The sequence below is a fragment of the Dreissena polymorpha genome, chromosome 13, assembly GCF_020536995.1.
Source record: "Dreissena polymorpha isolate Duluth1 chromosome 13, UMN_Dpol_1.0, whole genome shotgun sequence".
Lineage (NCBI taxonomy): Eukaryota > Metazoa > Mollusca > Bivalvia > Myida > Dreissenidae > Dreissena > Dreissena polymorpha.
In genome coordinates this window covers 69,260,975-69,273,070 of record NC_068367.1, presented here as the reverse complement: position 1 = coordinate 69,273,070, position 12,096 = coordinate 69,260,975, and positions in this window count along the sequence as shown.

The following is a 12,096-nucleotide window of genomic DNA, read 5'->3' as shown; positions in this document are numbered from 1 at the left end:
GTGTTTTGATTTTGTGTGTGTCTTGAGTGAAGGGGGACGGGGGTCGTAGTGCTTATTGTGTGTTGTTGTTTCTACTGGTATTTCATGTATAAATGTTTGCTATGTTATGTGTATTTTGTACTTTGTTCTTTGTAGAATTACATGTACATGTACGTATACATGTATGTCAATAGTTATTTATACAGTATATGACAAATTAAATAAATAATTAAAACATAAGAGAATAGAAATGCAACATGTAATAAATATACAAATGTAAAACAAAACTGTGTTTTCAATCCTTTATTTCATTATACATGCATAAGTATTCAAACATTTAAATAATAGAGCACATACATAGATAAGGTACCTGTTAAAAAACTACTAGCATATTTTGCAAAGTTTCGATCGACCCTGCGAATAAAGACCACCTGTGAACAAAGACCACAGCGACCAAATCCCTTCAGTGGTCTTTATTGACAGGTTGGACTGTACTTTTGTAAAACAACAACAAAAAATTTATTTGTATAAAATAATATCGTAATTAAAGTTTTGATTACCATGGAAATTGTAATGCCATTATTAATTTTTATTTTCAGGTACGCTCAGCGTAATATACACCTACATTTGTGTAGTGTATTAAAGATATACACCTACATTTGTGTAGTGTAGAAACCTAGATTTACGCTACTTTCCTAGTTATTATTTTCACGTTTTAATTAGCGATATGGCACGTAATGCGCTTAAACAAATTATCGTTGCATTAATTACGCACAATGTTAATGTTTCGTTTGATTCTCAAATGAGCTTTACTAAATTTGTAATCCGAAACACGTTTCCGAATTTTAATGCTAATGCGACATTAACAAATTCTAGCGTCAAATAAACAGTGCTAAAATATCCTTTGTCTCCATAAAAAGCGCGCGAAAATTATGCAGACATGTAGAACGTCGCATGGAAAGTGAGAATGTATTTTGTGTTGTATAAAAAAATGAACATCACGTCAGGCGATTTACGCGTGTTCAGTGGGAAAAAAACGCCCCGATTGGACGTTATTTCATCACATCTTTAAATAGTAACAAATGCCAAAATGTATTTGATATTAAGAATAATTGCAAATGTGTGTGTGTACTGAGCACTTTTATCGTAAATATTTACCGGAGTTTGCTTTAAAACTGAAATATACGGGATTATCGGGTAATGATGAGCGATATCAACTGTATAATATAAACAAAATGAAACGACTGCAGATACGCATAGTCAAACAATAGTTATAATAAGCTGATAATTAACACAACGACAATTTAGTGTTTATTATTGATGTGGCTTCAAACTGCTAAATGTCTCAGCTAAAATATAATAGCAAAAACAACAAACTGACATTATTATCGAGAATGAGACACTAATAACTCAAGTGCTGTAAACAACTCAAGCCGTGTTAAAGCAACACTGTCACTTAAGGTCTGTTTTCACGCTTCACTGCGTGTCAAGTATAAGCCGCGTAAAACGGGTGATCAATTACTAGCCAGAACTGGTTGTTATCGCAGTTTGCATATTGTCAGATTATAGCTTGTCAACGAATTTTAAAAAAAATGTGTTTTTGTGATCATTCTTGTCGGATTTTTGGGAGCCATAGCCGACTCGCGATATAATGGACAGCGCGATATAACGGATCGCGATGTAACGGAGTTGCAGTGTATACATATAAGAGTTATGTATTCCATTTATGCCAGGTCACATGCTGATGACACCAGTGTCGGTGATGGCAGCTCTGAAAGTGTCGGTGGGCAGGCATCTCCTGACGAGCATGAAATCTCCACAAATAACAAACAAGAGGGCCATGATAGCCCTGTATCACTCCACTGCTGAAGAAAAGGCTGAAACAAATATTCTTGGCATGTGCAAATACTTAAATATAGGCCCTAGTTAAGCACATGTACACTTTTGTGACACCCTGGTCTGGGTCAAATTTAACCTCAGGGGCATAATTTGAGCAACCGTTGTAGAGGACTACTATATCTCACTACATACAAAATGTGGTAGCCCTAGGTCCTATAGTTTAAACTTTTCACAAAATAAGCAAGATATGAGCGTATATAATTTTCAATTTTGTGACCCGCGGGTCAAATTTGACCCAAAGGGCATAATTTGAACAAACTTGGTATAAGAGGACTATAAGAATGATGTAACTGCATACCAAATTGGGTAGCAATAGTCCAAATGGTTTTTGACAAGAAGATTTTTTTAAAGATTTTACAAAATAGGCGCTTTATACGCATTTATTCAATTTTGTGAATCCCCGGGGCAGGGTTAAAGTTGACCCAGAGGCATTATTTGAACAAATGTGGTAGAAGTTTATTAGATGTCTATTATATATGTAACATACCAAATTTGGTAGCCCTAGGCCCAATGGTTATGGACAAGAAGATTTTTAAAGTTTTCGCAAAAAAGGCCCCATTAGTGTATGGTCAGTATTGTGACCCCCCGGGCATGGTAAAAATTGACCCAAGGGGCATAATTTGAACAAACTTGGTAGAGAACTATTAGATGTCACTACATACCGAATTTGGTAGCCCTATCATGCCTTGTAACACTTTTGTCCCAGTAAGCTGACTGAACTCAATTCGAACTATCATACATGTAGGGATGCTCTTAAGCCTTGGTTATTTGGCGGTCAGACCGATGTTAAAACGGTCACGAACTGCTTGTTTACTGGAGTTAGAATAAAATACTCCAATTAGACAGGGTGATGGAAAGTTTTGTTTACTTGCTGAGATCACGTTTTCTGGAACATGACCGTTTGTATAAGCATTTACATAAGCATTAGTATAAAAGAGGGGTATTTTAAATCGAGCCATTATTGATAGCAACTCGCACAGTAAACATTATAATTTTACGGCTTTACGGTAAGTGCAGGAGAGAGGGACATTTACTTTCTTGACGGATTATATTTGTGTTGGAGTATCTTGTTTCTTTCTTGTTTTGATCTTGTTCAATTTCTTTATAAGAATTACATACATTTACAATACAAATAAGAATAATATACATTTACAATACAACATATACAAACATTTTAAACAAGAATAAAAGACTATATATGCTATAAAAAGACTTGTTGCATTCTTTCGCAAACTGATGAGTAGTTAAACGAACCTGGAACATTTTAGTAAAAACAAAAAATTACACAACGCGAATTAAACGAACCTTTAAACACTAATATATTCAAATAAGGGTAGAAGTGCCACAGCCTTATGGTTAAAGGACAGGAAGATTTTGTAAGTGTTCACAAAATAGGCACTATATAAGCATATAATCGATTTTGTGGCCCCAAGGGCAGGGTCAAATTTGACCCCTGGGGCATAATTTTAACAAACTAAATAAAGGACTATACAATGTCACTACATACCAAATTGTGTAGCCCTAGGCATAATTGTTATGGACAATTTTTTTTTTTTTAGTTTTCACAAAATAGGCATTATATAAGCATATGTTCAATTTTGTGACCCCCGGGGCAGGATCAAATTTGACCCCATGGATAAAATTTGAACAGATTTGGAAGAGGACTATTAGATGTCACTACATACCAAATTTGACAGCCCTAGACCATTTGGTTATGGACAAGAAGATTTTTTAAGTTTTCACAAAATAGACCTTATATAAGCATGTGTTCAACTTTGTGACCCCGAGGCAGGGTCAAATTTGACCCAAGGGATAAAATTTGAACAAACTTGGTAGACAACTGTAAGATGTCACTACATACCAAATTTGATAGCCCTAGGCCCGATGTTTATGGACAAGAAGATTTTTAAAGTTTTCACAAAATAGGCTCCATATAAGCGTATGTTCAATTTTGTGACCCCCACGGCAGGGTCAAATTTGACCCCAGGGGCATAATATAAACACACTTAGTAGAAGACTATAAGATGTCACTACATACCAAATTTGGTAGCCCTAGGCCCAATGGTTATGGACAAGCCATTTATAAGCATATATTCAATTTTGTGACCCCCGGGCAGTTTTAAATTTGACCCAGGGGCATATTGAACAAACTAAGAAGAGAACTATTAAATGTCACTACATGCCAAATTTGGTAGCCCTATGCCATACGGTTATGGACAAGAAGATTAAAAAAAAAATCCCACAATAGGCCTTATATAAGCATATGTTCAATTTTGTGACCCTCGGAGCAGGGTCAAACTTGAACCCAGGGGCATAATTTGAACAAACTTGGTAGAGTACTTTAAGATGCTACTACATACCGAATTTGGTAGCCCTATAGGCCCAATGGTTATGGACGAGAAGATTTGTAAAGTTTTCACAAAATAGACCCTATATAAGCAGATGTTCAATGTCGTGACCCCTGGGGAAGGGTCAAATTTGTCCCCAGGGGCATAATTTGAACAAATTTGGTAGAGGACTATTAGATGTCTTTACATACTTAATTTGATAGCCCTATGCCCAATAGTTATGGACGAGAAGATTTTGAAATTTTTCACAAAATAGGCCTTATATAAGATTTTTTTTTAATTTTGTGACCCCCGGGGCAGGGTCAAATTTTACCCCAGGGGCATAATTTGAACAAATTTGAAAAAAGTTTACCTCAGGAACATTCCTGAGAAATTTCATCAGAATTGGACCAGTTGTTTAGGAGAATAAGATGCTTAAAGGAAAAGTTAGCGCACAGATGGACGCACGACGGACACAGGACCATGATATAAGCCCCGCTAGCCTTTGACCAATGGAGGCAAAAATCAGAAATAACCATCAAATATGTTAATGCCTCAGACGATAAAATAATGTTTTATACTGGCTTGCCAACTTTCGTTATTTTTAATTCTTTGTTTTTGACATCGATTGAATTTGGTGCCTACGAGTTATGTTCTGAAAAACTGAAAACTGTTAAGATTGAGAAGGGCGTAAAAAAAGTTGACCTGTTGATGAGTTTCAATGACATAAAATAAATAAACAAAATATTTGAATTGTGATTCAACAAAATGAAAAAAAAAACTCTTCATTGCAAGTACTGTATTGATAAATAAAACATTTGTTAATTCATACATGCCATAATTTTTTAGGTCCAAAGCGGGACATTCCATAAAAAATTGTCGGGACATTTGACCCAAAAGCGGGACACCTAAAACGATTTATCATCCCAACTTTACTGTAGTCAGTATAGTACTAACAAAAACTCATGATACTTTTATTCAAGACATAAAACATCTGATATGAAGCATGGAATCTAAAACATAACAGTTTTATAAAATAAGACAATAGCAAACAACGAGGAAAATATTCATCTTTTTAGAGTACAAAATCTAGAACATTACGACAACAATACTCATGATATTAATTTCAATGGTAAACATTAACGCAGGGGAGGCTATCCAGTACACTGAAAGTACGGGTCACAGTAAACTATCTACCGAACAGTTACATCAGTTACACACGGATTGCGCGGCCGTACACATTTCAGAGGTAGGTTTTTGGTGGAAGCAAACCGTCTTTGTGTTTATTTTACCTCTCAACAACGCCTCAACCGTTTTTACACCAACAAAAACAAAAGCACAAAAGAAGTCTATGGCTGCTTTACTCGAATTTTTTTTCTCTAATGTTAATAATCATATTTTGTTTTCTTCTTATATACACAGATTAAACTGAATTGTGAATTGTCAGGCGCTGTATTGGGGTAGCGTCAAACTGTCATGAATAACAACACGTTGTTTTTATTACAATAACACAAGACAAGATGGGTACCACTTTTACTGTTTGTTGCGATGTTTTTTTAAGCATGTATCCATGCGCAGTTTGTTACTTGTCAATTGTCGCGGCTTAATTGGAGTAGGGTCAAACTGTCATGCATAGCACCTCGTTGTTTTTAGCTTAATTGGAGTAGGGTCAAAATGTCATGCATAGCACCTTGTTGTTTTTATTACAATTACACCCAATTACACTAGACAGGATGGGTATCACTTATTGGACTGTTTGTTGCGATTTTCGTATATTGCACATTGGGATTATCCCGCTATTTATGAACTAAACATTGAATGTAAAAGACTCATTAATTACGTAGAGTTAATTTTACAAAACAATTGTTTTGTAAACCGTTTCAAACAAATACAAAAATTAACACATTTTCAACATTTATTTCATTATAATACAACTATCGATAGCAATAAGCGACCACTATCTTGAAGACCACCATGGTGTGAATGCCTGATAAAATCAATAATTAGCCGATAAATCGCTGACAAGGTGTCATAAACAACACTGGTACACACGATAAGTAGAATCGGATTGTTAATTGGGGGCAATAAAGGGATTAGCGGGGGTAGGTGTTAGCAAAACAGCTTGAATAGCGAATTTTATTGGGAACCTATAGACCTTACATCGTTTTTTACGAATGTCGGGACAAATCGTCTCATATCGGGACGGCGGGACAAAGGGCCCAAAAGCGGGACTGTCCCGCCGAGATCGGGACGTATGGCATGTATGGTTAATTTTTAATGAGTTGTATCTTTTCATTGTATTGTTGTTCTTTGAGTGCTATGTACAGTCACATGTGACAGTAACATATACTTTTAAATCACATATATCACAGGCCATATAAGTATAGATTGATATATTTACCACAACAGTCCATATTTATTTCCCAATTGATTAAAACTAAACAATTGGCCATGTGTTTATATAATGAACCAACAAAGACTTGAAGAATAATATGAAAATAGTTTTTATTGTTACTGTGTGTATATAAATTTATAAATGTATTTCTTTGATGTCAAAATGAAACACTTCAGGTATCTGTAAAAAAAACTGTTGGAAACTTTCTTCATTATAAATGAGCATATATCTAATAACATAATTTTGCAGACATTTCTAAAAATTATGGGATACAGAGATATTACTCATTTTTAGAATTTTCCACTTTTACCACAATTATTCCTAATTTTAATTGTATCTCTATTGATGGTTTTACTATATATATGAAGAACAAAAATTAAGGAGACACTCATCAAAAATATTCATAATCCAAGCAATTTAATTTCACGTGATTAAATCATTATCAGTAAAAAGCATTAATATTAACCGACTGGAAATTAAATCAGAATCTTAAAGCAAGCAGACGAATAAGGCACTTACTTAATAAATTAACTCTTTTTGGGAGGCACAAAACATTTGATCTAGAAAGACATTCTCCTAGCAGAGTTGTTGTTTGTGCCTCAACATACAACATCTCTATAGCGGGCTCAATTCCAGAAATCTTGGCGAAACACATCAATGTAATTTTACGCTCTTTCATGGAAATATCTAGGACACCAAGCATAATATTTTAGGTAATTACCTTTAAAAACTGCATATATTGTTAATTTATTGAGATATTTAATAACAATTATGAGAACAACTTTCATGCCCATTTACGCAGATGACATCACTCCGCTTAAATGTAAACAAAGGCCAAAATGTTGATGAAAAGCAAGTGTTAATCTACAAACACATTGAAAGTTTTGTGTATGTTTATGTTAAATGTGAAATCAAATGAAATAGCTAATTATGGGAACATATCGTAAGTTTGCAATTTGGATAGATAGATAATATTTATTTTTGATAATTAATAGTGTATCATTGTATGAAGATAATGATCAATGTTTTTGTTTTGTTTTGTTCTGCTTATTTGGCTAGGCTGGTCTTGGTTATTGCTCTGTCATATATTTGTATACTACCATGTGCTTAATAACAACTTTGCCATGCTTATTTTATGTCTTTAATTGTCTTCATTAATTTGTAAGCTTACGGTTTAGATTAGCGCAAATGTCTCAGTTATTATTTATTACTATTAGGTGCTTATCATTTTGCTTTATCTTTTGCTTTGTGTTGATTATTTGGCTAGGCTGGTCTTGGTTATTGCTCTACCTCATATATATATATATATATATATATATACTACTATGTGCTTCTAGCATTTTTTTTAATTATTTGTTTTACGGGAGCGCCCGACCCTATTTTTCGACAAATAGAAATAAAAATAAAAGTCACTTTTGTTTTTTTAAATTTATATTTTACCCGCCGACCTGGTATTTTATCCAAAACTAGAATTTGCGGAGATTGCCGAAAGTGTTGTTCAAAATGTGTTTATAATACGGGTTGTTTCGTTGTGCCAAGTCGACTTGTAAAGCGTCAGCGATTTTCATTGGCTATTGCAGCCAATACCACACGCTATTAGCCAATAGGTGAGTATTTAACAAATGATTTTCATATTACATTTCCGAAATGACGGACATTAACAACAACGAGACGAATGTAGCATATTGTAAAATCACATGAATTAAAAACGGAGCAGAAACAATTTCAATTAGAAAAGTTAATCTTCAGAACACCATTGTTGATATCATGCCCATATTATGTGATACGAAATTAAAAATAATTCGAGTTTTTGCAGAGGTGTCACCATCGATTATTTTCAGTGTGTTTAAATGATTTGGGAAGGTTTAATAAATGTGCGTATTTATTAAAATGTAGATCCTGTAATGTTTTTATAAAACATTTCTTTTTAGATAAAAATCAACATCCCGAAAATGTCCAAGAAGTACTACTTCATGTTTCTTTATAATGAACATGAGGACTGAACCGCAGGTACTTGCATCAATAATCCCATTCTCAACCCACCTATATATATTGTTTATTTAGAAAAAAAAGTATTCAACACAGCTTCTGAAGAAAATTAGATTGGGTCCGGATGTCCGTATGGCCGTCAAAGTCACAAGAAAGTTTTAATTATATTTCTTAGCAAATTAACATGCTTATTAATCTACATTAACTTAAAACAAAACATTTTTTCCATATATAAAACTCTATAACTATTTTTATATCAACATTTTAACCATTTTCCCGGTACCTTTTGACCAAGTTACGTCAGTTTGGATCAGTTCATTTAATTGAATTTCTACAGAAGAAACCAAAGTTTTGACTTTCAAAATGTAATGAAAAAGCAAATGGAATTTATTTCTTAATTATTTGATCAGTTTTGTAAATCAGAAATACATCTTAATGTATTTTTCAAAAATGAGTTGTTATTTAGCCGAAATATGATGTTCTATCAACTGTACATAATGTTTTCATACTGCAGGATTTGTTCTGCAGGGAATGCAAGTAAATTTATCACACCTCAGGCTCTGTTGATAAAATGTGCTCAATTGGCTCTATGTATTTGTTCCAAGGGTTATTATTATCTTCACTTTTATATAGCTCTCTCTGTTTATTATATATCCAAAACATGTTATTGCTGTTTCTCCTTAAAATAATACAGACAACACATTCCATAGAAATTTTCATTTGAACTTAAACTGTGAATAAGAGAGGAACAAAATAATATGTGCAAAAGTTTACACCATTTTATTTTTTACTCCAGGACTCCGGGGTCACTGGTTCGAGCCCTGCTGCGGGCTACCTTTTTTTCCCTTTTTATATTATTCTATATTTTTTACTGGAGCTTTTTAGATCCAATATGTTTACATTTATCAATATAAAGCTTTAATTGACAAACTTCAAAACATGCCAAATCTGTGAAAAGGCCCCTTTAATACTTACCAAGCACTATTAATTACTTTAGAAATGTTACTTCTGTGCTTGTTCAATATTTTGCTTTTAATGCTTTTTCAGTAAAAATCACAGGAGTTTGAAATTCTATCCATGAAGCTAATAATCTAATGGCTAAATAATAAAAACTAGACCCCTATATACTAATATAGTATATAGACTTACTATATAGGGGTCTATTTTTATTATTTTGCCACAAGATTAGCTTCATGTATAGAATTTCAAACTCCTGTGGTAAAAATTATACACATAATTAATGCTCAAGCATAATACATACTGGGCATTGTAAATATACTTTGGTATTTTATGTTTTGATGACACAGGATGAGAAAATTGTGCAGCCAGTCCGGGATTTTAACCAGGGACCCCTTGCTTTTCTGATTGAGCTAATGATATGCCAAAAAACATCTTCTGTTTAGTGACAATCACTAAGTTTGTGCACTAACATTTTCTTCTGCCAAGCTGGAATTTTTTCGAGAATTTGAGTCACGGGATCATTGTAAACTGGATCCATTCAAACCATGAACAGGTTTTGTTGAATAGATTGTGCCATGGTCCCACATTGGGCACCAAATGTTGCAGGATGGGACAACTGTACAGCTAATCCGGAACTCGAATCTTTTACCCCTGGCTATCAGGGCCAGTGTCTAGGATTATGCTGTTTACATGTGTACAATTAATAAACATGTAGTTAATTTCTTGATCACTATTTATGGTTACCTGTAACCTGCTAATTTGGAACTGCCACCATTGTGCGATCATACTATTGGACCTTTATATCAAGTTATGAGTAAATTGACTACCGTAACCTACATGTACATGTAGAATAGTAGATGATTGTTTCTTTGTTATAATGCTTAAAACTATAAATGTATAAACTGCAGTTCTAGGTCTGTATTGCCACTTACAGATATAATAAATTATGATAAATGAAATGCTTAACGTTGCTGAATTCTCAATTCCTGCCCTTGCTTTTCAAGAGAGAATACTTTCCAGTCAACTCATTTGAAAAGAGGTCAAATTTTCTTACACTTTCCTTTAAACAGGTTTACTAGGATATAGGTGCTATCTTTAATTTTGATACATGACTAATATTACATTTAGAACCATTCTTAATGTAATGTACATGTATCATGAAATTTGTTTAAAGTTTTATAATTCCAAGCATATTCTGAAACAGCTTGTGGTACAATAGGCCCCATATACAAATTATTCACAATATAAATAATATATTTTTTAAACAAAAATACTATAAACATTGATTATCTTAATAAGTTAATTGTAATTATTACAATATAATAGTAATTAGTAAATTATCACAGTTATTGTTTAATGAATAAACTTCACTCCAATCAATGTTTACATTTATCAGTGCAATATTATGTACCCATTCATAATAATAGAATTCATGATTATGAATAGCATTCATATAGATAAAATGGTTAGATCAAATTTTAATGCTAGAATATTTTTATCTTGAAGTGCTTGCATGTGCATGTATATTTATTGTTGTTTAGATTGAAAAGAGACTCAAAAATATGCTATTGGTATGGTACTGTATGTTGAAAAATAAATAAAGCTGAACATGAGGGATTAAACATTAAAAGTCAAGTTGTGTTTTCCTTTTTATTTTAATCATTTATTATTAATGGAAAAGTATGCAAGTGTATGAAAGAAACAAGAGATGTGTTCATCAGAAACACAATGCCCCCTAGTGCACCGCTTTGAATTAAAAAAAAAAATTTTTACCTTTGACCTTGAAGGATGACCTTGACCTTGAAACTTCCACCACTCAAAAAGTGCAGCTTCATGAGAACGCCGCTTTGAAATATATTTTTTTACCTTTGACCTCGAAGAATGACCTTGAAGGATGACCTTGGCCTTGAACTTCCACCACTCAAAATGTGCAGCTTCATGATAACGCAGCTTTGAATTTTTGTTTGACCTTGAAGGATAACCTTGACCTTGAAGGATGACCTTGACCTTGAACTTCCATCACTCAAAATGTGCAGTTTCATGAGAATGCCCCTTTGATTTTTGTTTTGTTTTTTTTACCTTGAAGGATGACCTTGACCTTTAACTTCCACTACTCAAAATGTGCAGCTTCATGAGATACACATGCATGCAAAATATCAATGCTATCTTCAATATTAAAAAAATTATGACCGATGTTAAAGTTTTCGGACGAACAGACCCCAATATATTTGACATTTTACCTTAAAGGATGACCTTCACCTTCACCTTTCACCACTCAAAATGTTCAGCTCCATGAGATACACATGCATGCCAAATATCAAGTTGCTATCTTCAATATTGAAAAAGTTATGACCAATGGAAAAGTTTTCAGATGAACAGACGCCATAAATTTGACATTTGACCTTGAAGGATGACCTTGACCTTTCATCACTCAATGTGCAGCTCCATGAGATACACATGCATGCCATATATCAAGTTGCTATCTTCAATAGTGAAAAAGTTAATTTTTTACCTTTGACCTTGAAGGATGACCTTGACCTTTCATCA